This window comes from Vicugna pacos, chromosome 35 (assembly GCF_048564905.1).
Source record: "Vicugna pacos chromosome 35, VicPac4, whole genome shotgun sequence".
Taxonomy (NCBI): Eukaryota; Metazoa; Chordata; class Mammalia; order Artiodactyla; family Camelidae; genus Vicugna; species Vicugna pacos.
In genome coordinates, this window is record NC_133021.1 from 3,712,391 (window position 1) to 3,737,854 (window position 25,464).

At 36.6% G+C, this 25,464-nt stretch overlaps 1 pseudogene; it reads right to left on the reverse strand.

The window, feature by feature from the left end:
* LOC140691393 (ATP synthase subunit ATP5MJ, mitochondrial pseudogene) overlaps window positions 1–12,715 on the reverse strand; it is a 33,466-nt pseudogene extending 20,751 nt beyond the window's left edge.
* Between the last annotated feature and the right edge of the window lie 12,749 nt (window positions 12,716–25,464).

The following is a 25,464-nucleotide window of genomic DNA, read 5'->3' on the forward strand; positions in this document are numbered from 1 at the left end:
GGTTTTAGTCCTAGGCAATGCTCCCTTAACCATGCCCACCAGGGAAAATCAGGTGATAACAGGATTAAAACAATCCAAATATTTCTATGTCTAATGCTAAGGAAAAGGTGGCCAGAGAGAAGAGCAAAGGGAGACATAAAAGCAAAAAGGTCCCATAATGATAAAGATGAGGAACAAGAGCACAACCATTTTCCAGAGGTTGAAAGCATCTTCCCCAGACCTTTCCAAGTCAGAGAAGCAGCCCCAGGCCCTAACGCACCTTATCAGGGGAAAGGTTAGTAAGGAAGAAAGTGAAGAGTGAGGACTAAGTGTAAAATCCGTGGACACCACACATTTTCAGTTTCAGAGTTGGGGTTGCTCGCAGGCAGGGGGCCTCTCCTCTGGGTTCTCCTCATTGCAGTCTCATTGAAGAAGAAATATCCTGAGGGGCAGTGCACCTCAGAGGGACCCGGACATTTCACTCTGACCTCACACAGTTAAAATTCCAACCACAATCACAGTGGCTGAAAAATACCTTTGTCGATGATGCTTGTGCTAATCCACACTTAAAAAAACAGAACAAAAGAAAACAAAAAACTAGGAGAATCAGCCTTATTTTCCCTGTTTTTATTTTTTTATTATTTTTTGACCCTTAAGCATATTCACACTTAAACATTTAATTAGGAGAATAGCACCACCTATGATCTTACCCTAATTTGGAAGTTTTCTGTGCCATAATATTGTCCTTGTTCAGGTTTGGCAAGTTGATTCCTTCTCCGTGGTTAGTTTAGTTTCTCTGAGCTTTCTGTTGCTTTTACTGCTTTCCAGTTGAATAATTTCAAAGAGCAGTTACCTTTTATGTGAAGGAAGCTAAATACTTATATGATTTTTGCAACTTTTAAATATTTACTGAGCAACTTCCAAGTATTTGCAGAGATGAAATATAAATATAAAATATATATATATGGGAGAAAAGTTCCTTTTTCATTTGTTAAGTCTTCTTTTTCTTTTTACTTCTTACAGATAATTTTCTGGCAAATTAATGTCAGCTGTTATTATCAATGGCTGTTCTGAAGAACCTTGAAGATAACTTAAAGACCAATATCTGCTAGAGGAGAGAGGGGCTAGGAAATTAAGGGGGAGGGGGAGGGAATTCACAGTTTGGGTTGTCTTTCTTTTGAAATAAAAAAGAGAAATTTCAAACACTAAGAAGATTATAAAAAGTAAAATAATGGACAATTATGAACTGCCAAGAAATAAAACAGATTATAACATTTTACCATCTTAACTTCAGATCTCTCATCTTCTTTGTTTTCTTCTTTATTTTTAATAATACATAAGTCCTTCTCCACTTCCCCATAATATTCATTCTCCCCTACATTCTTCCCCAAGTGTAAACTGTATCATAGGGTTGGTGTTCTTCCTTCCAAGAGACCTGTTATTTTTTTTCTTTTGTTAAATAGTTAGACAATTTTCCTGAACTCAGTGTCCTCTTCTGTAAAAATGAGTGTAACAATGTGTCTACCTCATAGGACTATTATGAGGATTAAATAAGTTAATACATGAAAAATGCTTATAAAAATACCTGATACATACTATATTGTCAAGAAATTTAGTTAGTTAGTAGGTTGTTAGCTAACAACAAAAGTAATACTACAATGTCCACAAAATGTATACAACATTCTTTAAATTGTTTTAAGTTAGATAAAGTTGAGCTCCATGAAACTGATGATAGTTGATCTTATTTGATCTACAAAAAATAAGTTTGTATTATTCAAACTACTATATGATGGTTTCATTTGTACATGTATATACAAACCCATAATTATTTTGAAGATTATTATCAGATCTGCATTATTAATGTTCACTGCTTGGCAGGATTCTATTCTGTCATCCTAGAGCAATTTATTTAGGCTTCCTCTGTTCACTTTGTTGCTTCCACATTTTCACCATTAAAACACACACATTTCCACCATTAAAAACAGTGTAGTAAAGGACGCAACTGCATATGCTTCTTTATCATGAATTAGCTCATATAAAGTACAACCTAAAAGTAGAATTCTTAGGTTGAATGGTATGCACGTCTTTCCCTGCACTAGGAAAGACCAAATCATTTGCCACAGTGGTTGAACCAATATATATTCTTATTAAAATTGTATTCATAACTTCACATCCTCAAAAACAAGAGGCTTATTTATTTTGCAAACCAAATAGCTCTGAATTAGATCTCACTTTTGTATGAATTTGCATTTCCCCAATTACTAGTGAAGTGGAGTATATTTTTATAAATTTCTTTTCCATTTCAGTTTTCTCCTCTTTGAATATGCTGTTGTCCTACAACTCACTTATTTTATTGGCTTAAGTAATTTTTGCCACTAATTGGTGGGAGGATTTTTATTTCTTCTGTATGTTAATTCTTTTTTGGTTGCATGCACTTCAACTAATTTTAACAGACTAAGACTCACTTGTACACAATGCTTATGATGTCTTTTTATTCATGCAAAAAGCTATAATATAAGCAGTTCAACGCATTAGTCATTTTCTGGTGATCTGTGCTCACTGCCTTGTTAAGGAAGCTCTGCCTTACCGAAGGTCATAAACATATTCCCCTTTTTTATGCTAACACTTTTTAGTGTTTGCTCGTTGAATTTACTTTCAAATCAAATAAGTCCATCATTAGACTTCTTAGTCAAGTAAAGCTAACTTTATTATTCCTATTGTAATAAGGGGAAAAGCCATTTCAACAGAGTCTAAAGGTGTCTCTGAAAGAGGTACTCTAGGGAGGATGTTTCCAGAAGTGAAGTGTCACCTCTGTGAAAGAATCAAATGAAAATGCTAAAAACAAAGAGCACAGTATGGAACACCTGAGATCTGGACTTAGCATCTGAAAAACAGTGAGTTTGTCAAAGAATGGAATTCATTTATATTGGGCAAGTTTATTGTCTGTCATTAATTTTGGAAACAAACTGATTTCTTCAAACTTATTCTGTGTTATTGTTTCCTGTCTCACACAGGAAAGAAAAGATGTTACTGGAGAGTAGTCTTGTGCAAGAAAGATTTCAAGAGGGAGCCATGGTAAGGGGAAAGCAAGTTAATTTAGAGAGATACACACTCCATAGACAGAATGTGATCTGTCTCAGAAGGGAGAGTGGCCCTGGGGTGCAGGGTGGTTAGTTTTTATGGGCAGGGCAATTTCATATGCTAACAAATGGGAGGATTACTCTAACTGTTTTGGAGAAAGAGTAGGGGTTTCTAGGAATTGGGCTTCCACCCACCTTGGTAGTGGTGTGCCATTTAGCATGCCAGTGTATTACAGTGAGCCTATAATGAGGCTCAAGTTCTACTGGAAGTCAAATCTTCAGCCATCTTGGGCCTAGTTGGTTCTAACCATTTTATCAGTTTATGTTGTATCCTCAGAGGCTGTTATTCTTTTAATTGTGGTTTCCTACCCACTTCCCTCCTGTCCCATTATCCCAGTCCTCTTCTTCAGGGATTATAATTATGGGTATGTTAGAGATTTTGATATTGTCCTACCTTCTTGGACTCTTTGTACTTTTATTCCTTCTTCTTCTTCTACTCTGTCTTCCTCTTTGTGTCAAAGTTTGGATAATTCTTATTTACTTATCTTCAAGTAATTCTTTTCTGGGCTGTACTGAGTCTGCTGGCAAGCCTATCAGAATTGTTCTATACTATGTTATTTAATTATAGTGTTTTCCCATTTTTTTTATAACTTCAATCTCCACTGAAATTTCCTTCTCATCTAGCGGGTTTCCCAATTTTCTTACTAGAACTTTTAATATTTTAATCATAATAATCTTAAATGAGTAGTACCGACATTTGTCATACGTGGATATGGTTTTAATAATTCTTTTATCTCTTGGTTGTGTGTTTTTTCTTGCCTATCATTGGAAACCAGTTATATTGTGTAAGAAAGTAGAGACTGGGGTAAATATGTTTACCCCTGTAAATACACACACCTTTCTTTGTGTTAGGCCTTTCAGTTAATGTAATTAGGAGTTGGGTTGGGTCTGACTGGTTTCTATGGTTGCTTTCAGTTTACCAAATGGCTCAAACCCCTTGAGGTATTTTGTGTTTCTGGTGGAGGTTAGTCTACTAGAGGGTTTTGTTTCAATGGCTGCTTCATTCTCAGATTTAGATCTCCCCTTTAACACACATTCAGATAGGTATAGCTCTTGACATTGACTTGTTATTCGATGCCTGTTAGTCTTGTGGTTGGGAATGGGAGACATTTCTATGTATCTGACTAAGCTTCTGCTTTAGACAGTCACCCTGTCCTAAATTTGAGGGATGTGGCCTTCTCAGTACTCCTACCCCTTTCCTGATATATCTCTGACACCAGTATTTGTACTTGGCCCTCTGCAAGTGTACAGAGCACTTTCCCCACTTCATTCCTTTCTCTTGGTCACAACAGGTTTTCACCGGTACCCTAATCATTGCCATGTTTGTTGCCTTTCCTCTCCCTTCACAATTTAAGACTATGCTTCATAGGGGATTTTGAGAAAAAAGATCCAAGTGGAAGAATTTTATGCCTCCCTGCAGTGGCTGTTTTTATTTCCCTCCCTAATGTATGCAACATTAAAATATTTTCTTGGGGATCTTCTAATTATTTAAAGAGTTGGATTCATGGAGAAAAGCCTTTAGGAGCACGTGGATTCCTCCTATGTTTGCCACTTCTAGATGTGACACCCCAGACTCATTGATGAACCAATCTCTTAATAAACTATCCTTACAGCTGTTTGTGTCTTTCCCAATTTAGCCAGAACTTGTGGGTCCTCTCTCTTTCAGGTGCTTGTTTCTTCTTCGGTTTTAGTCCAGCTCCTTGCCCTACTACCTCACTCTCTGATGAGTTCAAAAACGCGTGAACTTGTTGTTGGTCCACTTTCTTGTTATTGTTTTTGTATGTTTGGGAACAATATTCTTTCCAGCTCCCTGAACCCCTGATTGAGAACTATATAAAAACTAATTTTTAAATCATAACTGTGTACTCATGTTTATATTCCCAAAGAAGTTTGGTTACTTAAGACTTGCTTAAACTGTAAAAAGGCATGCCAGTGTCAGAAAAGTGGGGAACTCACTGTCTACAGTAGCTAATGGGACTGAGGAATTCAGTTCAATCTTTCCTATGACTGGCTTCTGAAAGTTTTACATGACTTTTAAACTGCCAAGAGTAATCACTTCATTTCTATTCATGTTCTACATAGTGAACACTTATTGATTAAACTGTATTTTATTTTAGGGAATATTTATGTCTTTTTTTGAACTAAAATGGCATGTAAGAAGAAGGTATTCATCTTTGAGTTCAAGCCATGTTTACTTTGTGGCCAAAGATAGTCCACATGTTGAACAGCAAGACAATCAAAACAATATGTGAGTTCATGGAGGCCCTGGTAGAGACCTTGTGAAAAATAAGAAGGTGCTTTAGTAAATCTTGAAGCATACACACCTAGATATGTTGTTGACCTTGCCAGGGGGAGGCCAAGAGGCATGGATTATCTTGATCTAAAGGGACAATAAAGTAAGCAAAGTATCAATCTATGGCTGTAAACTGTCTTCATGTGACATCAAATATAAAACTCTTTATTTTTGGTACCCCAAGGAAATTGAGAGTAACTTTTATTTATAGCCTTATGATCCTGAAATAAATAAGTCTATATCCTTGCCCATTGAGCTTCTTGACCTGGAGGATAAGAATATCACAGTAAGTGGTACAGCTGTAAGTGCCACTTGTTTATTAGGTTTTCATCTACTGAGTTAGTCTTTCTATAGTTCTTGTTTCCAAGACTGTGGTAAAAACTTTGGTGGGGATTTGAATGGATCTGTCTGAACCTTCTTGGGTTCAGCCTCAATAATTCTGCTATCTGTGGATATTTTAATGCACAGAGATTCCAGTTCCTTGTGAAGATCTTCAATTTGGGTTGGATTTAGACCCAAGAATACTGGTAAGTTAATCTCCAGATTATCTATGATTGTATTGTGGGTAGGAAGGTCTTGAAGATGTTGAAGTAAGAGGCTATTAGTAAAACGCTGAGTCTGGCAATTAGAAGTATATCTCTATCAGATGAGCAGCTGTGCTGTCACAAAGGAGGAGACGACATTATCCATGAAACGCAGGTGAGTGAGTGTCTGAGGGCCCTTAGAGAAACTTACCACCTGAGGAGTTTGTTGGCTTTGAAGCAGAGGTTCAATTATAATGCAAAACTTTATGCTTAGCTATTTTAGTATCTGTGTCAGTCAAAACTTTGCAAGTTTGTCCTTTAATATTTAGAGACATTTCTTCTTGTTAATTTAAAAATAAAAAGGAAAACTGAGCATCTGGCTCTCCCTTAGATCACCTTTATTGATTGCCTACTTTCTTTTCTTTTCTTCTACTTTCTTAGTTAACATGGCCAAATTTATTTTTCCCCAATGTCTTTTTTTTATGTTATATGTATTGGTATCCTAAGAAGAGATTTGTTTTTATGATCTTTAATGCCTGGGATGGGAACATTCAGTTGTTTTATTGGTAAGTCCATCTATTTATTCTAGGTATTATTCTATTTGTGTTCTATGACCCCATAAAAATATTCAGTGAGCAGAAAATTTGACAAAGAGACTCTTTTTCCATTTGAGTTTTGTTTTCATCCTAAATCTTCTATTTCTGGTTAAGGCTTTTCATTAAAAAAAAAGTGAGGAGAAAGATGTATTCACATTAGCTTCAGGATATACTCCTGAGCATTATCTGAAGTTGTTAAAGAGCTTATCCTTAATGTCTCCAGTGGATTTATCCTTTCCTAGCTTGCAGGATTTGATTAAAGTCAATCTCTTTTCATCAGAAAGATTCTGGAGATAGTCATCAAAACCCTTGCTCAACATCTAAAGCTTTTCTAAGCCCCTCTGGTTTTCTATGCAGTTTGGGGCCCCTTCAGTGTCCCTCAGTGTTTTTCTAACTCTGCCATTTCCATCCCAATTCATGCATATGAGATTCCTTTCATTATGAAATAATTGATACAACTCTGGGAGCCTTGTCATAAATGAATAAATGAAAAGTGTTTATCAATCTCTACAGCAAATTTTAAAAAGTACAAATCATCTAAGAGGAGACTTAGGTGGAAAGGAGGAATAAGAGAACCAAAAACTGATGGAACATATAGAGAACAAGTCACTAGATGGGAGACTTAAACACATCAATATTTGTACTAAATGTAAATTAAGCTCTAATTAAATGCAGATACTGGTAGTCTTGTTAAAAAAACACAGGACTTAGTTATTATGATGTTTCTAAATGCACATATTGAGTATATAGATACAGAAATTTAAAAGCAAATGATTGGAAAAAGATATTCCATGCAAATGTTCAGCAAATGGAAGATGGCATACTAAGCATAGTTCACTACAAGGCATGTTGTCAAAAATAAAGTGTAATATTTTATAAGGAAAATGAGTCAATTTATTAAAAAAAGACATAATTTCTAGAATTTGCATTTGTTTTTGCCTTCAATTCAGCTCATTTTATTTCTATTCTCTGTTTCATTATTCTTTAATCAATGTATATATATTAAGTATAGTAGTCTCTTTCTGAATTCTATTCTCCACTTAAATGGAACTCTGATTCTCTGTCCTATGTTTCTATTTTATTATATTTTTGATATTTTTCATGCTTGCTGATTTCTCATTTCCAATGGACAGAATTCTTTATTTCTCAGGAATGTATTTGGCATTCAGTTTTACTTAGACAAATTTGTATTTCTACTGGCTTAGTTAGGACTCTCACTTCAACTTCAATATCCTACCTCAGGAATCCCTTCATTTTCCTCTTTCCTGTGGCCACTGAAGGCAAAGCCCATAGCTTACCCAGTTTGATAACTAGTTCCTCCCAGGTTCCTCTATAGTTTCCCTCCCACCGATTTAACTATGAATAAGAGGAACTCAATAGAAAAATGTATATAAAATGACAATATAAAAGGACTTCAGACTAAAATTTGTGGCATCCCAAATTTAAAGTGAGGAAGATGAGCAAGATGAGAATGAATAAGGTGGGGGGGGTAATAACTAAAGAAGCATTATCTTCTCTTAAGACTAATCCTTTCATTTTTTTGCCCTCAGTCTCATGGTTTTCTACCTTTTCAAGAAAATCACAGTATCGGTTATGCTTTCTTGTGTTAACCACCTCTTTGGCTCTAAGTTAGTGTTTTTTTCTCAGTATATAAATAAGGTTAAATTTTCCCCAACCTTTAGTTAAATACCATGCAGAGAACTGGAGAAGTTGCAACTGAACACAGATCTGAAGATAAGACGGAATGAACTGGAGGAAAGGCAAAAGCTGCAGTAGGGAATCATCTCAGACCTTGTGTAAAAAGTCTCACAGAGGGAAGAAATGTTGCTCATTTCAAAGAACCAAGAGCAGAGTTGTGTGGGAGCAATGGTGAGATCCACGGGGAAGCTGCATTCCACAGAACTGGAGAAACATACACAGACTGGAGCATCAGGGCCATGTTGATCGTGTTATGGATTTTGCTGTTTGATCTAAAGCAAAAAAAAAAAAAAAAAAGGAACTATTTATTTTAAGGAGTTTGGTGTGACCATACAGGATTTTCAAATTCATGTTTAAAATGAGAGCTTCTAAACCAGATCCCTTGACTGTATATTCTCTGTAGAGTTCCTTGAACCTGTTGAATTAGCCTCCTATTACTACTATAACAACGTATCACACATTTTGTGGCTTAAAACAACACATATTTATTATTGTACATTTCTGGAAATTGAAGATCCAAAACAGATTTTACTGCACTGAAGTTAAAGTATCAACAGGGCTGCACATTCTCTGAAGGTTCTTGGGGGAGTCTGTTTTCTTGTCTTTTCAAGCTTTTGAAGTTCCTTAGCTCATGGCCCCTTTCTCCATCTTTAACCGCCAGCAACATAGCATCTTCAAATCTCTCTTTGATTCTGTCTGCTTTTATTGCCACATCTCCTTCTCCAACTTTAACCATTCTGCTTCCCTCTTTTAAGGACCCTTGTGATCACCCTGGGCTTATATGGATAATACCATCTCATGATTCTTAACCTCATCACATCTACCAAGCCATATAAGGTAACAAAGTTCATTGGTTCTAGAAGTTAGTATGTGGACACCTTTTGAGGCAGGGGGCATTTATTTTTCTGCCTACCGCATCTTTCTGCATAGGGTTTATCAGCTTTTTAAATTATAGGTTTTTGTGATATAGAACATTTTTTCTCCTCCTCCACACTACAAATTACAGAAGCCACAATTTTTACAATTTTATCCCCATGGCTTACTAGCACAGTGTCTGGATTAAAATAGCTGCTCAGGAATCACAGGTTGAATAAGTAAATAGTGTCTTCAGGTAAGATTAGTTTATCCTGGAAGCAATGAATATTTTTATTCAAATATTTTTACACATCCCTATAGAGGGTTATTTAATCACATCTGAATATTTGTAATTGAGTTTACTTACTTTAGCCCTATGTTTATCTACAGTCTAAATTCAACTGATAACATGTAGCAGTGTTGATTACCCAGTTTGAGGCATGTGCTTCTGGCTCTATGCCAGGAGCAATAGAATGAATTGCCTAACTTTAATTCATGTAATATTCCGTATTATAAAGCTACATCAACTGAAACTATTATTCTGACTCTGTAGCCAAACCAAATGCTCCATGGTCTGTAAATTACATAGTATAATTGTAGGCACTGCAGAAATTGCTGGCTTGTCAATTTCTAACATAAAATACATTTTTCTGATGCCAAATACCTGATTCAGAATCACAATATTAAACTGAATGTTTGTTGATTTGGTTTAAAACATCATGCAAACCTGAACATTTCTGAACTATAATCTACATTTCCAACATTTGTTAAAGGTTCTAACATATTTACCACTACCCAAGTAAGAAACATGAGAGTCATCACTACTCTCCATTTCCTTCTCACCTCCATGTCTAATCACCTCCATATCTAATTAATCACCCAATCCTCTTAAACATCTCTCACATCCTTTCATTCTCTGTATCCCTCTGTTTAGTTTGTGCTCTTTCTCATATCATAGTGTTGCAATTGCCTAGGAACTGTATTCCTGAATCATTTAGATGCATCACTGAATAAACTTCCTTTACAAAATATAATTCTTTTTTTCCTTTGTAAGAAGGAATTTATTATTTTTAATTAAAACACACACACACACAAAAACAGGAAAAACTTTCAGGTTAAATAGAAATGGATTCCAATTTGCAGTGGTCTCAGCCAACTTCTAGGTTCTCAAAGCGTGATTCGGTAGATTCATGAGAGTTTTCTGCCTTATATCTGTAATGTATTTTCCTGGAATCAGAGTCAGTGTTGGACTCTCATTGACACAAATGATAGCATGAGGGTTTTCGATTATGTAATAGAGAGATGTTCACTTCTCACAGTAGAAGTCTTGTTTGTTCAAAAACTAAGCAATAATCAAATCTGAAAATCTTTTCACAGATACATCTCAAATATTGAAAAGAGTTAGAGAAATTTAGTAGTTTTTCTGACAATAAGGAAAATGTATATGTATGTGTATATGTTTATGTAAGATATATATAAAATGTGTCTACATCTATATCTATAGCCTTAATTGTAGATATCAAATATGTTACCAGGAAATGAGCCCACACTTAAAATCAGAAGTCTCAAGTTTGAATCCAAAACCCTCTGTCAACTGGTTTTGTAGTTTCTTATGCGTATATTGTTTCTCTACTGATTCTCCGTTCTCTTGTCTGTAAAATGGTTGATAATGATGGAACTGTTACAAAAGTTATGCATGTAAAAACACTATTTAAAAGGTGATGTCCTACAAAAGTATTATTTACTATCATATCATTCAGTAGAATAATCAGAAAGCATTAGAAAATTTTTAAAATGATTATAGATCAATGCTGTTGGACACCATGCATTACTGTTTTCTCCAGCCCATTCTAACTGGTGAGTGTGCCAACCATACAGACCGGTTAAATGCTTTTAATATCAGTCTTCTTCTAGGGTTCTTTTTCTGGCTGTATTTACAAACATTCACTTCGAGGTGTTTGAATGTTGCTCTTCTTCAATATAAATGTTTCAAAATTCTTACAGTTTAGAGTACTATAAATTAAATTAGCTGCATTCAGAGATTCTAAAAAACTATTTTGGTAGTGGTCAGAATTCCACCGGATTTAGAGTTAACCACAAAAATAAATGAGGTATATGGGACCACTTATAATTTGCAAAGATCTGTACCAACAATTGTGTGTGTGTGTTTGGTGAATGCAAATTTCTGTATGAAAATAAAGTTGATATTAACTTATATAACAATAGCTATATCTTTATTTTGGAGTCATATTTAAGTAGCAGTAATTCTATTTTCAGCCAGTTATATTAAAAAATATATATATCTTTAAGTAGCTGTTACAGTTGTTTAACCCTGTCAATACAAAACATACCAGAGCTAAGATTTCATTGAGATTTCTCTACAATGTTTACAGGGCATGTGATTGAAATGCAAGATAAATGAAATACTAAGAGAGAATAACCTTCATCACTTCAAGGAAAGAAAGGCTTCAAGCTTCTGGTTTGAAATGTCAGTACAGACATAGCTTGAGTGTGTGGAGAATGTAAAAACTTACCTTAATAAAGATTTGTTCAATTGCCCTAGTGATATATTTCAATAGCTTAAAGATATTTAAAATATTTTAGATTTCACAAATGGTTACAAGCTTGTTGGAATAAGCTAAACTTTTCTTTTTGGTGTGATTTGTAAGTTTTCCTTGATCCTGAATAACGAGTTGCAGTTTTCCTAATGTTATGTATTTAGTTAAAGTTTTATTTTATTCTGGTCTGTAGAAGTTAACTTAAAAAATAATTTTCATTTCTGGGCCATGATCCTAGAAATGTTTCAAGACATGACAGAGTAGTTCATGGGAATAGGGACCAAAGAAAATGTTCTCACTGAAATCACTTCTAGATAAATAAATTAGAGCAATATTCTCTTAAATAGCTTTTGATGGCAGCATATAGTTGCTTACCATATACAGGACATCAGAATACATAGTATACATATGTCATTTTATACATCCATCACTACTGCCCTGTGAAATAGCATAGTTAGCTCCATTTTATAAATGAGAAAAGATTGAAGATACATTAACTTTTCTAAAATTTTAAAGATGTTAAGTGGCAGTACAACTGCTTGCTATCTATTATCCCTCTTTTCTCAGTATTTTTGATCTTTGCTTAAATAACCTGGCCTATTATCATAAATGGTATCTTGCAAGTGCTCCCAACTTTTTTATTTTCCCTTCAGTGCCACTCCAACTGGATAACCCAATATCTTGATTTATTTAATCCTGAATTTAAAAAGATGAACTTCTGAATGAAAGAGGGAAATTTTAAGTCACTGTAGATATTTTCTTGAAGCCATGTGCGAAGACACTCCATTGTTTTGTGTGCTGCTAAAAAAGTTTGATTAAACACTGCACATTGTTTTAATTTTCCCTCACTGTGTAATAAATTCACAGATGTCGAGGCATAAAACAGCAGGAAATTATTATCTCACTGAATCCATGGGTCAGAAGTCTAGACACAGGTTAGCAAAATCACCTGCTCAAAGTCTCACCAGGCTGAAAGCCAGCCAGGCATCCAGGTACTGCCTCTGGTACCTGCCATGGCCACTTTCACAAAACTAGAGATTGTTTCTGCTGCCATTTCCTCCCACACTTCCATGTCCCTTTTCTGCTTTGTGTCATTCACTCCTAATTCAAGGTACAAAATAGATGCATCTGATTGCTGACTCTCATTTGTGTGTCTCTGCCTTTGCTGCAAGGAAGACTGGAAAAGTTAGCACATGGACTGAGCTCTTTGTTACACACAACAGAGCCCCTTCAGCTTGTTTATTTTTTTGTTTTGTTGTTGTTGTTATTGTTTGGGGGGAGGAAATTAGGTTTATTTATTTAATTTCTTTTTAATGGAGGTACTGAGGATTGAACCCAGGACCTCAGGCATGCTAATAAGCATGTACTCTGCCATTTGAGCTATACCCTCCCCACCAAGAGCTTGTTTAAATGAAAAATGAATTAAATAATATTACGTTACTCTCAGAATCTTTAGGAGGGCCAAAAGAACCAGGTGTGAGTTCTACATGGTCAGAAAATAAAATCTATGCATTAGCTAGTGAAATGCACTGTGACAGACTGCTACTTAGCCCTTCTCTCCATAAGGACTGGAAACCAGAGGCCCAGCTGCCCCTGGAAGTCTACAGATATCTGCTCCTGCCACCAGATGTATGCAGATATCTCATCACTACACACCTGGCCATTACTTCAGGTGGATCCAAGTCTTCCATGAAGCCACATGACTAGCAGAACCTAGGTTATGAACTCACTCAGTAGTTGCAAGGAAGTATAGGGTAATGTGATTTTTCTTTTCTTTCTTTCTTTCTTTTTTTCCCCTAGGTTCTAAAACAGAGGGCAACAATATGTAAGCCCATTGGAATGGATGTGGACGGAACTAACCCACCGTATCCACCTGCGCCATAGCTGGCATTTTGAAGTTGGTCTTGAAAGGTGGGCTCTGCTTCCCATCAAGCCATGAGAGGTACAGTGTTTCCTGAACATAAGAGCAAGATTCAAATGCAGGACAGATCCAAACCGATCAGTTTTGACCCAGGACAGGTGAGTGAGGCATCTTCTTTGGTGCAAGATTGTAGGGAGTAACAGACAACTCAGTGTATCAAGATCAATCATATTTTAATCTCACATTTTGAAAAAAAAAAGAATGCAAAAAAACATAATGAACTAAATGTCAAAATTTTAAATAAAGGATTAATATCTGTGCTGTAGGAGCCCCATTGGACCTGGAAGGAAAAGGAAAGTTGGTAATGCTGATCCCACCTTAAGCCCTTTTGGCCTCTCATTCCAGTCTGAACTACCCTAAATCACTATACATATATTTTTTTAATGGCTGCCAGAAGTACTCTGCTTACATCTCACCAACTTAGCCACTACAGTGAAAAGGAACTTCTATTCTCTGACATCTATCCCTGAATCCCACAGAATATGCTGACTGAGTCATTGATTGTTCCTGAGACAAGCATTTTGGCTAGAGAGATGGGGATACTTTGAGTAACCACCTTTGAGCACCAAAACTAAGCATCTCATCCAGGATGTGTGGACGAGGCAAAGAAAGTCCCCAAAAGAACTGGGAGAAGAGAAGTGCAGAGGCACCGTAGGCAGGCAACCTGAAACCCAACTGTTTAATGCATCCAGATTTCCATAAAACCTCTGTCCGGACATCATCACTTCTATTCCTGCCTCCTACACCCTCCTCACTCTGTAGCATCCAGATCAGTCTTTCAAATGCTGCTCCTATGTTTCAGCTGGGAACCACTCACCAGCTTCTCAGCACAGTTAAAATATCATAGCAAATCTTTGCCTGATTTATTGAACTCAGCAGGGCTTTGCTCCAGCCTGCCTTCAGTTTTATTTTATCCCACACTCCTCCTTACTGGCTCTGCTGTAACCCATGTGCCTTTATGATGTTCTAGTACACTAACTCCTTTCACAATTCAGGGAATTCACACATGCTTTTCACCTGGATAACTACGCATGCTTCACATCTAAGAGTAAAGTTTAAATGTCACCTCTTTCGCTGATGTGCTGATTTAAAATTCTGTTATTTCTCTCTCATCGCACCCTGCTTATCACATTTCATAACTATGAAAGTGTCTTTGGGGATTACTTCATGTATGTCCCCTGTACCTCCAACCCTGCGAGACTCTGAGAGCAATAAAGGCAGGCACATAACTATTTCCTTCAACTCTGGTTCCACAGTGACCAGCCTTATAGGGTGTTTGACACACAGCCAGTGATTAGCTGCAGTATTTTTCTGTGAATTGAAAGAGAGCTCAGACTGAACATAAAACTGACTTCTTTTCTGCTTACTTCCAGGATTCATTTTCTATTTTACTTTTATAGGCCATCAACATCCTTCCAATAAATTATTTTTTTTAAATTAGTTAGAAATGGTTTTTATTGCTTGTAACCAAAGAAGCAACTTAGGTGTTACAGTTCCTAGCAGGAAACTGAGAGATCTTTAAGAGCTGCTTGGAGGACTTTGGCCCTTCTCCGTATTCTTTCTGGTCCCTCAGACCCTGCTTTCACTTGATTTTCCAGCCCTTTTCTGGAATATCTCCACCTGCTGCTGTCTGTAAAAACTCAAACTCATTCCAGTGGAGACAAGAAGAGTTTTGCATCCTCAGCCCTCTGATACCCAACTCTCCAACCCAAAAGAGCTAAACACAACTTTCAGAACATGCCAGATGATCTCAGCCTTCTAGGCACCAGCACATTTTGCATCTTCTGTTTGAAAAGACCTTCCCATGAGTCATCTCTCACCCACTTCTCTCCTTTCACTTTTCTATTATGACTTGAGTCTCAGATCAGGCATTACCTCCTCCAGGAAGATTTTTTGGTCTGTAGCAGAAAGTATGTTAGGTGTCCTTCTATGTGTTCATATAGTCCCTTGTCATTACCCCAGTTATTATGTTAGAACAGGCAGATAGCTAGCAATGAGAAGAGAAAGGGGGGATGCAGGCCAGACGTCAGGAATTGGGCAAAAAGGAGGGGCATGGGCCAGATGCGGGAAACCCTGCATTGTGTAAACAATAGGGATCCCTGGGCAGAGAAAGAAAAGCAGGAACCTCTGGGTGGATAAGTGTTCACACATTTTGGTGTGGCAAGTGGCCTGAAGGCCGACAAAGAAAGATGGGAAAAGAAAGGAATCCCCAGTGTCCTAATGTAACCTTTTGCTCATTATGCTCTCATTTCAATAAAATTAGCCTTGCAGATGAGAAGCCTTGCACTGACGCCATGACACTTCTGATCCAGACTAAATAAGGACAAAAAATTTTCCTTACCTTCAGGAAGGTGGAGTTGGGATGAAAGTCAGGATTACAGCCATAAACCCTTCCCTCCCCAATCAATATTCTGCCCATTCACTTTTACACACTATGTAACCAACTTGCCAAAGAAAGGGCAGCTGTTCACCTGAGCCTGCCCTCTCTCCCCTTGGGAGTGTGCTGTCCATCCCTTAATGAATCCTCACTTTACTTCCTTAACCTCTGAATCCCACCTCTGAATTCTTTCTGTGATGGGAAAAGAACCTAGCACCACCAGCAACAATTATACTTCCAAACTATGAGATTGCATTCTTCTATTGTCTTCTGTGGACACCATACTATACACCTTATATTTCCTCATAGCCTAGTACATCATAAATATCCAATAAATATCTATAGAGTATACAAAGTAGAAAAAAAAACTTTCAAAATTACTCATTGCCTACTTACCTATTTGAACTCTCATTTTCTGCAACATGTATACACATACACATATACATGCCACACGCCCTGTACAGCTGGGACTTGTCACACTGGCCTGGACAATGCTTTTCTTCTTCTTGCCCCTTGCTTCTCCTTGGTCAGCTGCTGATGGAGTAATAGCTTTTCAAACACTTTACCAACCAAATATGTGGGTATTCTAAGAGATTCCAACCCCTAACACACATTCCCTGTCCACAATAGTGATGTGATAAAGACCAATGTAACAGGGTTTGAAGTGAGGATGGAGTGGAATGAACTTAAGAAAATTCAGAAGATAAGATTTTGGTAACAGACCTGCAGATGAATTGAAGAGGAAAGTAATTAAATGTAAAAAGGTCCACAAAAGGAGAACTTGCAGAATACAGTAGTATTAAGTATGCACTGACTTAATTAAAAAGGTAATAAATGCACATATTTTGAGCTTTCACCTAGAACATCTTTACATTCTTGCAAAATCTTCATTAAGAAATTTCTCTGTATTACAGAACAGCTTCCCAGTATGTCCACTTTAGTTCAAGATCTCTCTGAAAGTAATTGAAGATTTGCTAAGATGTCAATTTAATAGCATGCCCCTTGCCCTGTATTTCCTAGTCCTGTATTTATAATAACTTTCTCAAAAAAGTATTTGTCAAACTCTGGTATTAATTCAGGATTTTTTAAATTTATTTTTTACTAAAACAATGTAATTAAAGGACCTATTAGAAATGCCATTTGTATTAGATATTAATTTTTAGAAAAAATGTCTTTGCTGTTATATTAATGCTAAAGTGGGCCTAGCTCTAAATCACCTAATAATTTAGAAAATTTGGTTCTTCATTTTTTTCCCAAGAAATGGAAAATGAGAATATTGAATGAAAAGAATCTATTTCTGGCATCAAAATACAATAACTTAAAGTGTATTTTTAAAAGGAATCATGAAAACTATTTTAAATCTGATTTATTTTGGTTTTAGTCATTAAAAACATCGTATTTTTATTTTTGAATATTTTTATTCCCCTAAATTGCCTATGCTAAATGAAAATGTGTTCTAAGTAAAAAGAAAAAAATGCCTATGAAATCCATGGTCTACATTTCACACAAAAAAAGGGCATTTCCATCTTCCCTCTGGATCAAAAGAACTTACAGCTAAACACTTCAAACCCCCTCCCTCTCTAAACCGTGCATTTTATCCTTGGGACCACTTACATATTTTGCAGCATTGAAATCTTTTTAAAATAGTAAAATGTGTCAGATCTGTGCTAATGTTGCAAAAATACCTTGAGAAATGTATGTTCTCAGTAAAACACACAATGGAATTTCCATATTTTAAAAGCCATTTACATTTTATCTCATGCTGGTAAACAGAGTAAGGATATGAAATATCCTATCTTGCACCGTTAATCTTACAAATAGGCTCTGAGTGAATAGCATGCTATTAGTGTTATTTGCTGACAGTTATCAGAGCTGGCCAGCTACCTAAATTGCTTCCAGCTAGTTATCATTCTCAGGCATTTCTCTTTGCTCTCCCAGAGTGTTTCAGAATACACAACTTATTTTTACTGAAAGTCAGGTGAGAAATAAGATAAAAACAGTGGGGATGACCAGATACCCCTTTTAAGTATTGTGACTGGTAAAAAGTTGATACAGGTTCCCAGATCTTTGCAATTTTTCTCCCTTTACCCTGCTTTTGAGCAATAAAAGTCAATCTTAATTGAACATTGGGAGATCCAATATGTCAAAAGCCTCAGAATATTTCCATTGTTCTCTGTGTCTATGGCCTAACTCTTAGCCCAATGTTTCTCAATTCATCATGGTGAGTTCTATGAGACTCTAAAAGGAATACATTCCTGATAAAGTGACACTGCAGTTTTGCCAACAGAAACTTCTTTGAAATGCTGCCTGGAACGAACATAACTTACATTCAAATTCGCCACAACACAATTTTTTTGGCAGAATGATATTCCATGTGCTTTGGAGGCTAATGGAGCTATCTTGCGCACTGAAACTGGAACTTGGTAATTTTGAGTTTCTTTTAGTTTAATGGCAACTGACTTAGGTTATTTGTTGTTGTTGTTCTGTTTTCTTTTGTTAAATGTTTGCATGCTGGATGATGAAGGACTTTGTGAAGGGATTAGCTGAGATAATGGTGTGTATGTGTGTTTGTGTGTACGTGTGTGTGTGATGACAAGAGACTAAACTAAAAATTTGGAGATAGTTTTGGGACAATAGATATCATAATTAAATCTTGAGAATGTGCACTATCTCCGGCTCTATTCTAAGTGCTTTACAAACATAGGGCTGCATGGGATAGACAGAGTAAGAACATCCTATCTTGTACCATTAATCTTAAACTTGCTTCACAGGGGAAGAGGTGAAGGACTAAAGGGACCAAAGTCATCTGATGAGCTGTAAAGCCAGGGCTGAACTGAGACAGCCTGATTTTAGTGCTGACACCCTTAAGCTCTGTGTTAGGATGTTCAGCTCCACACTGAGCTGATTTCTAAGAGGCTGTGTTTTACAGCAGAAAGACTGCAGACTAGAAATTCAGTTCAAAGAGTTTGAATGCAGAAGCAACAACAATAGTCCTTTAAATAGACTCTCCAGTTTAGGGGTTACCTACTAGTATAAAAGTGTCCATTTATTCCAGTGGTAATTCCTAATCTCTTCCTTTCCTCTTCATTTGCTCAGGATGCAGTGTCCTAGCAAAAAGCAGCATTTGGCCAAGTTTGGATCAGATGCCTGCTCTTGAAAGGCAGAGAGAAGAAGGATCTTCCATTGACAGAGTCAAGTACCTCAGTTTTCACCCACTAAGGCCCTGTATAGGCCATATATATACACACTTGGTGAGGTAATTTTTCAAAAGTAAACCAGAGTATTATTAGAAAAGGAACATGGATGCTAGGTGGTTAAAAACCATCAAATATTGTACCCTGGTCTTCTACTGCCTATAAGCTCTGCATCAGCTGTAAAATGCCTAACATAAACATTTCCTATCTACCAAGACAGTTCATGCTCTTAAATTCAAATCAAATTACTCTTTTGAAATATTAGCTGACTAAGCAAAATGTAGTTCACCGAGTAACAAACATGCCATGAGGTTTAACAGGCAAAGAAGCAAAGAAATCTGTAGTCTACATCAGCAAGTATTTGGTCTCAGAGGCTTTCACATTTCTCAACAATGCTCTGCTTTTTTCTATAATCTTTTAGTTTTCTGGATAAAATACCAATAGGGGCTAATATCCTATTACTATTTCAGCTTAACACTGTTTAGCAATGATTGATCTGATAAGAAGTGACAGCCTCCACATGGTTCACAGGCAGTAGCAGCAGAAGCAGCTTCTGAGAGACAGACAGGGACAGGGTGAATGAAGGCCAAGAAAAGGATCCAATGAATTATTCAAAATGCACAGTGCACTACTGAAAAAAAAAAAACCTCTAAATTGTTTAATTAACAACAGATACAAAAATGCCTATTCATACACAATGCATGTGCCACTATATTTATAACATGTATAGGTAAAAATAATTGCCAATTTATTATCTACCCGTTTATTTTCAAGCACATCCATCTTTTTGTAAATCCCTCTGAAGCCTATAGTTTGCTGTCGTTAGAGAGAAATGTGCTTTTTAACTTCATTATAATTTACAATGTCAAAATGAAAAGAGCTTGAATAAGAAGAAGGAGGTGATGATCAGGAGATGTAACTGGTGCTCTTTCTAATGACACCTCAAGGCTTTGAAAAGAATGTGTCAGACCCAAGTCTAACTCAAACTAACAATAGAAATATAAAGAGAGCAAGAAAAATGTATGTCACTTGGGAAAGATAAAGAAATAGTTCAAGGATGACAAGGAAAGAAGAGAGATGAAGATACGGATATGTAGTTGGGCATTTAGAACAGCAGTAGAGTGGAAAAGAGAATGTCTGCTTGGCAAAATAAATTCAGACATGACAGCCTTATAAAAACAAGCCACAAAAACATGAGCATCTATGACAGTGTTACAAGGACTAACACTGCATCCAGCAGCTCTCCTTGAATTCCCTTTACATCATTTAAGCACCCTGGGCCTGAAATTTTCAGGAGTCTTGGTTTTACAAATGATTCTTTATTGAGAACTCCCTCTAAATGCATGAGAAAGAAGGTACTCACTTTCCAGGTAATTGTTTTGTTATAGGCTTTCTTTTGGGTGGCTTGCTTTCCATTTGGGGACTTCAGTAGAAAGTAGAACACATTTACTGAATGACAGTAATGCTTTCTTCTTCATGCACAAGATGAAATAAATATTCCCCCTTTATGAGTCGGTGTCTCACCAGGTCAGAAGCAGAACCAGAAGAGAGCCAAGTTTTAAAAGAGACTTCAGGCAAAATAAACCTTAATGAAAAGCAGTGGGTCCAGGTCAGTCATAAGTCAAGTTTAAAGTTTATAAAGTTTTTGTTGATAGGTGGAGGGAGAAGAGATAGATTTCTGAATAGAGACCAAAACCCAGGTTGTCAGTGTGAATTAAGAAAAGGTGATGATACAAGTTCAAGAAAGCAAAGAGATCATCTTAAAGGGAGTACCTCTGAACACATTTCCTCATCTTAATGCTGAAAGGAAGGTGAGTCTGTTACCACAGAAAGGGGAAGGGAACAGCTTCAATTCTTGTCTTAGCCGAAAGATGACTTCAAATGGGAGATGAGAGAACTGTGTAATTAAGGATTTCTTTGCAAAGCAAAAGTAGGCATTTGAGAACTAAAGGCAGGCTGATCTAAGAGAGTGAAAAGCAGACACTCACCTAGTTCCTGTTTCTTTTTTACGGTTGCCTAGGGGCTGTCTTAAGTGAATTTGATAGTTGACATCATTTGAGTGGCATGTGTCGGTTTTATAACCTTTTCCTTATTGTGAATGCCCTTCCGCATGATGCACACTGAAAACCCACAGGGGGCCTAAACTGCGATGCTAATTACATTATAATGAGCCCTGGGTCATGTCAGGTTGAGTCCTCTCTACCGGGCAGTTACAGCTGTCTGGTTCTATCTGGTTTCTTGCTGGCACTCATTTAGAGAAAGTGGAACTCTTTGAAGCCCCTTATCCTGAGCACAAGTATACCGTTATCTTCTGGATTATTCCCTCCCTTTTCCACTCACCTTGCCTGGTGCCCATTCCTATGTAACTGCCAAACAGGTCCGATTTCTCAGGCCTTTTGTTTTTTCAAACAAAGCCAAAAATCTGTATTTTTATTATAAAGCTGTCCACAGTTATGTTGGGAAATAATTCAATTTGCCTGTGTATTAGAGTGATTCAGATATTACTTGCAATTAGGATGGAAATAGCCACTGACCAAGTAATATATAGATCAGATGAATAATAAAAAAAATCAATAACATGTCCAACGGTTGGTCAGAACAACACAGAACCTTGTCAAAGTTATCACTGAATCCCCAAAGGCCACAACCATAGGCTAAGGAGTATGGACATCAATAAAATAAGATTCAGAGAACTAAAAATAATATAATGTTTAAATGATTAAAAGAAGCAACAGGTGAGTGAAACTGACATCAGATAAAGTCAACTGCAATTCAAGTAATCGAAGTATAGTTAGGCTTCTAATGGTGTGCCATCAATATACGTATTGAGCCCTTCTCAAAATTTTGACAGGAACACAATTGTTTCAGGAGTATTGAACATACCACTACTGTTCCATGACACGTGAATAAAAATTTTAAAAGACCGTTAAAGTATTTGAATAATATAATGAGTAAAGATGAAACAAAAGTTAGGTATTAAATATTGTCTCCTAAAAAAGAAATATATACCTTTTTATTAACTACTTTTCCTCATTCCTGACATATACAATATGTTCATTTCAGGTGTTACTACATGATTATTTGATATTTAGATGCATTAAAAAATGATCACCACAATAGTTCAGCAACCGTCTCTCCTCGTGCAAAGTTTTCATATTATTTATCATATACCTTATGCCATATATTTATATCTCCATGACTTATTTATTCTATGACTGGAAGTTTCTATCTCTTAATCCTCTACATCTATTTTAACCACCTCCTCCACCACCTTCTGGCAGCTACCCCATTTGTTCTCTGTATCTGTGAGTTTGTTTTCATTTTGTTTTGTTTGTTTCTTTTGTTTTTCAGATTCCACATATAGGTGATCATGCAGTATTTGTATTTCTCTGTCTGACTTATTTCACTTAGTATAATATCTTCTAGAGCCATCCACATTTTCATGAATGACAAGATTCCATTTTTCATTCCATTTTTCTTTGTTCCATTGTATATATTTACCGCACCTTCTCTACCTGATCATTTATCAATGAGCACTTTGGATGCTTCCCTGTCTTACTGTTGTGAATGACACTGCAATGAACGTATGAGAGAATGAATCTTTTGGAATTAGTGTTTTTGCTTCAGATAAATACCTAGAAGTAAAATTGCTGGATCCTATGGCAGTTCTATTTTTAATTTTTTGAGAAACCTCAATACTGTTTTCCAAAGTAGCTGTATCAATTTACTATCCCACCAAAGATGAATGAGGATCCCCTTTTTTCTACAACTATGCCAATAATTTTTATTGTCTTTTTGTTGATAACGTTTCTGACAGATGTGAGGTGCTACCTCATTGCAGTTTTGATTGGCATTTCTCTTATGATTAGTGACGGAGAACATCTTTTCATGTGCCTTTTGGCCACCTCTATGTCTTCTTTGAAAAAAATGTCTATTCAGGTCATCTGCCCATTTTTAATTGGGTTGTTTGTTTTTTTGATGTTGAGTTGTACGTGTTCTTTGCATATTTTGGATTTTAACCCCTTATCAGATATATCATTTGCAAATAAAACATACCTGTAAACTTTTAGGTTGCATATTTCTTTCCAGTCAATACTATTTTGTGGAGCTAGAAAGGAAGGAGATATGGAAGTGCTGTTGAGTTAAGGGAGCAGGGGTGGGAGATGAAGTAAAGTAAACTGAGGAAGTTTGTCACTTTTCTCAGTTATGCAGGCAGTGAAGAGAAAGGACGGGGTATGGTAGGGATGGTGGTGATAATAGACAAGCAACTGGAAAAGAGTAGTGATGATTTAAAATTTTGAAGGGCATATTGAGACAGGATGTAAGGGGGCAGGGCACAGCCACTCAAGGAATGACAGCAATTTAATATCATAATGGTGGAAGATTCACCAAAATGGTGGAAGATTCAACTCCTAGCTGGCCTTGAGGATTAAGAGGTTTGACTTCTAATAGACCTTGAGCTTCACTATATGCTCATTGTAACAGTGTGATCAAATAACATGCCTGCAGGCGCTATGACAGCCCCAAGTCTAACTGCAAAAGGCCAAGAATGGGCCGTTGCCCAATTCTTGGGAATCCCAGCCCCTTCCCCAGAGTAGATGAAATGGTTCCACTTGTAGGTGTGTGAAGCTACTGAGCCTGTAAAAACTGACAACACCACGCCTAGAGCCCTTTATGGCTCCCTCCGCCTAGAAGATGGTCCACACTCTGTCTGTGGGGTGTGTACCTACTTTTACTTTAATCTGAGCACTCAACTCCCACACCTCTTTCCTTGCCTTTCTCTTGCCTTATATGTGTTATGTATCTCTCTAAATAAATATACCTTTACTCAACTGTGGCTTGCACTTGAATTCTTTCCTGCAGAAAGCCAAGGATCCACACTTGGTGGGGCACATCCCAGCGGCTCAACTGAGACCTGGGACACGGCCCTTCTCATGCCTCACATCCTGCATCATCTTGTCTTATGATCTAAACTGGACAGAAAATGGACTATGGTACTGGGGGAATATAAAAACCAAAAGTTTTACATTAAGTCTGAGAATGAGAAAAGCACACACAGAAAAGAAAGAAAACATTCTCTCCCATATAAGGCATCATAGCTCTTCAAACTGACATTAAGCCAGCACAGCCCTCAGCTTTGGCACAAACTAATCACTGTCTCTTTGATGATCTTTCAGTCTGGCTCAGATGAAGCAGGATGCCAGTAAGCAAAAATGTGTCTTTCAGTGTCAGCCACTCACGATCCAAAGTTCTCTTCTCAGCTTTAGAAAAAGGAAACATCCAGATTTGAAGAACACTTGCTGTAAGAACATTAAAACTTACAAAACATATAAATCAGGATACTGTTACCCATATCCATATCTCACACACAAAAAAATACCAACAACAATAACAAACAACCACACAGTATTTTCTTAGCAAACTTAAGCTTCCTGATAGAATGTCATGTGAATGAGTATCTTTAAGGTTTAAAAAAAAATTATTGTAACAGAAACACTTCTGCAGAGATGAGCATAAAAATATGGCACAATCTGAATTTTTTAGAGTTCCAAAACAGTTTAGGATTATAAAATTTGAGTGGTTTAGTGACTATGACCCTTCACTTAGCTTATTTTTCTCTATTCCTCTCTGAATGGATAGGGCTCTCAAATTTCCAGCTATGGGAGAAAACTGTGATTTATTGATTTTCAGTAATTAGCAACTATAAAATGATCTGAGCTGCAGGACTTTACAAATGGGAAGCTATGTAGCAACACACAGTTGTAAAAAATCTATAACTAAAGAGCTGACTGACTAGTTTGAATACCAGCTCCATCAATTGCCTGGTAAGCTTAGGCAAGCCCTTCAACTAAATTAAATCTCAGTTTCTTTAATCTGTAGAATGGAGACAATAATTTTGCTTATTCTCCTAAAGTGTCAGGAGAAACAAGATACATAAAATTACTTCTGTAAACTCTAAAGCCCTCGACAAATGCAGTGTTACTGCATTTCACAGCTTTATTCCATGGGCTGAGGGGCTTGCAAAATCACAAATCAACAGTTATAAATCAGGAAGGACTTGTTGGCAGACAAGGTTATCTAATACATTCACCTGAAAAAGAATAATGGATTCTTTTTTTTTCAGCTTTAGCACCCACTGGACAAAAAAGGGGTCACCTTTATACTTAGTTAATTGAATATTCTAGCACAGGCTGGCACCTATGTCAGCTTCTTCCTATAGAAGCTAAAGTGACAAAGAATTCTATCACAGGCAGAGCATAATAATAATAATAATAATAATAATAATAATAATAATAATAATAATAAACCGAGTCATTTAGATTTTTATT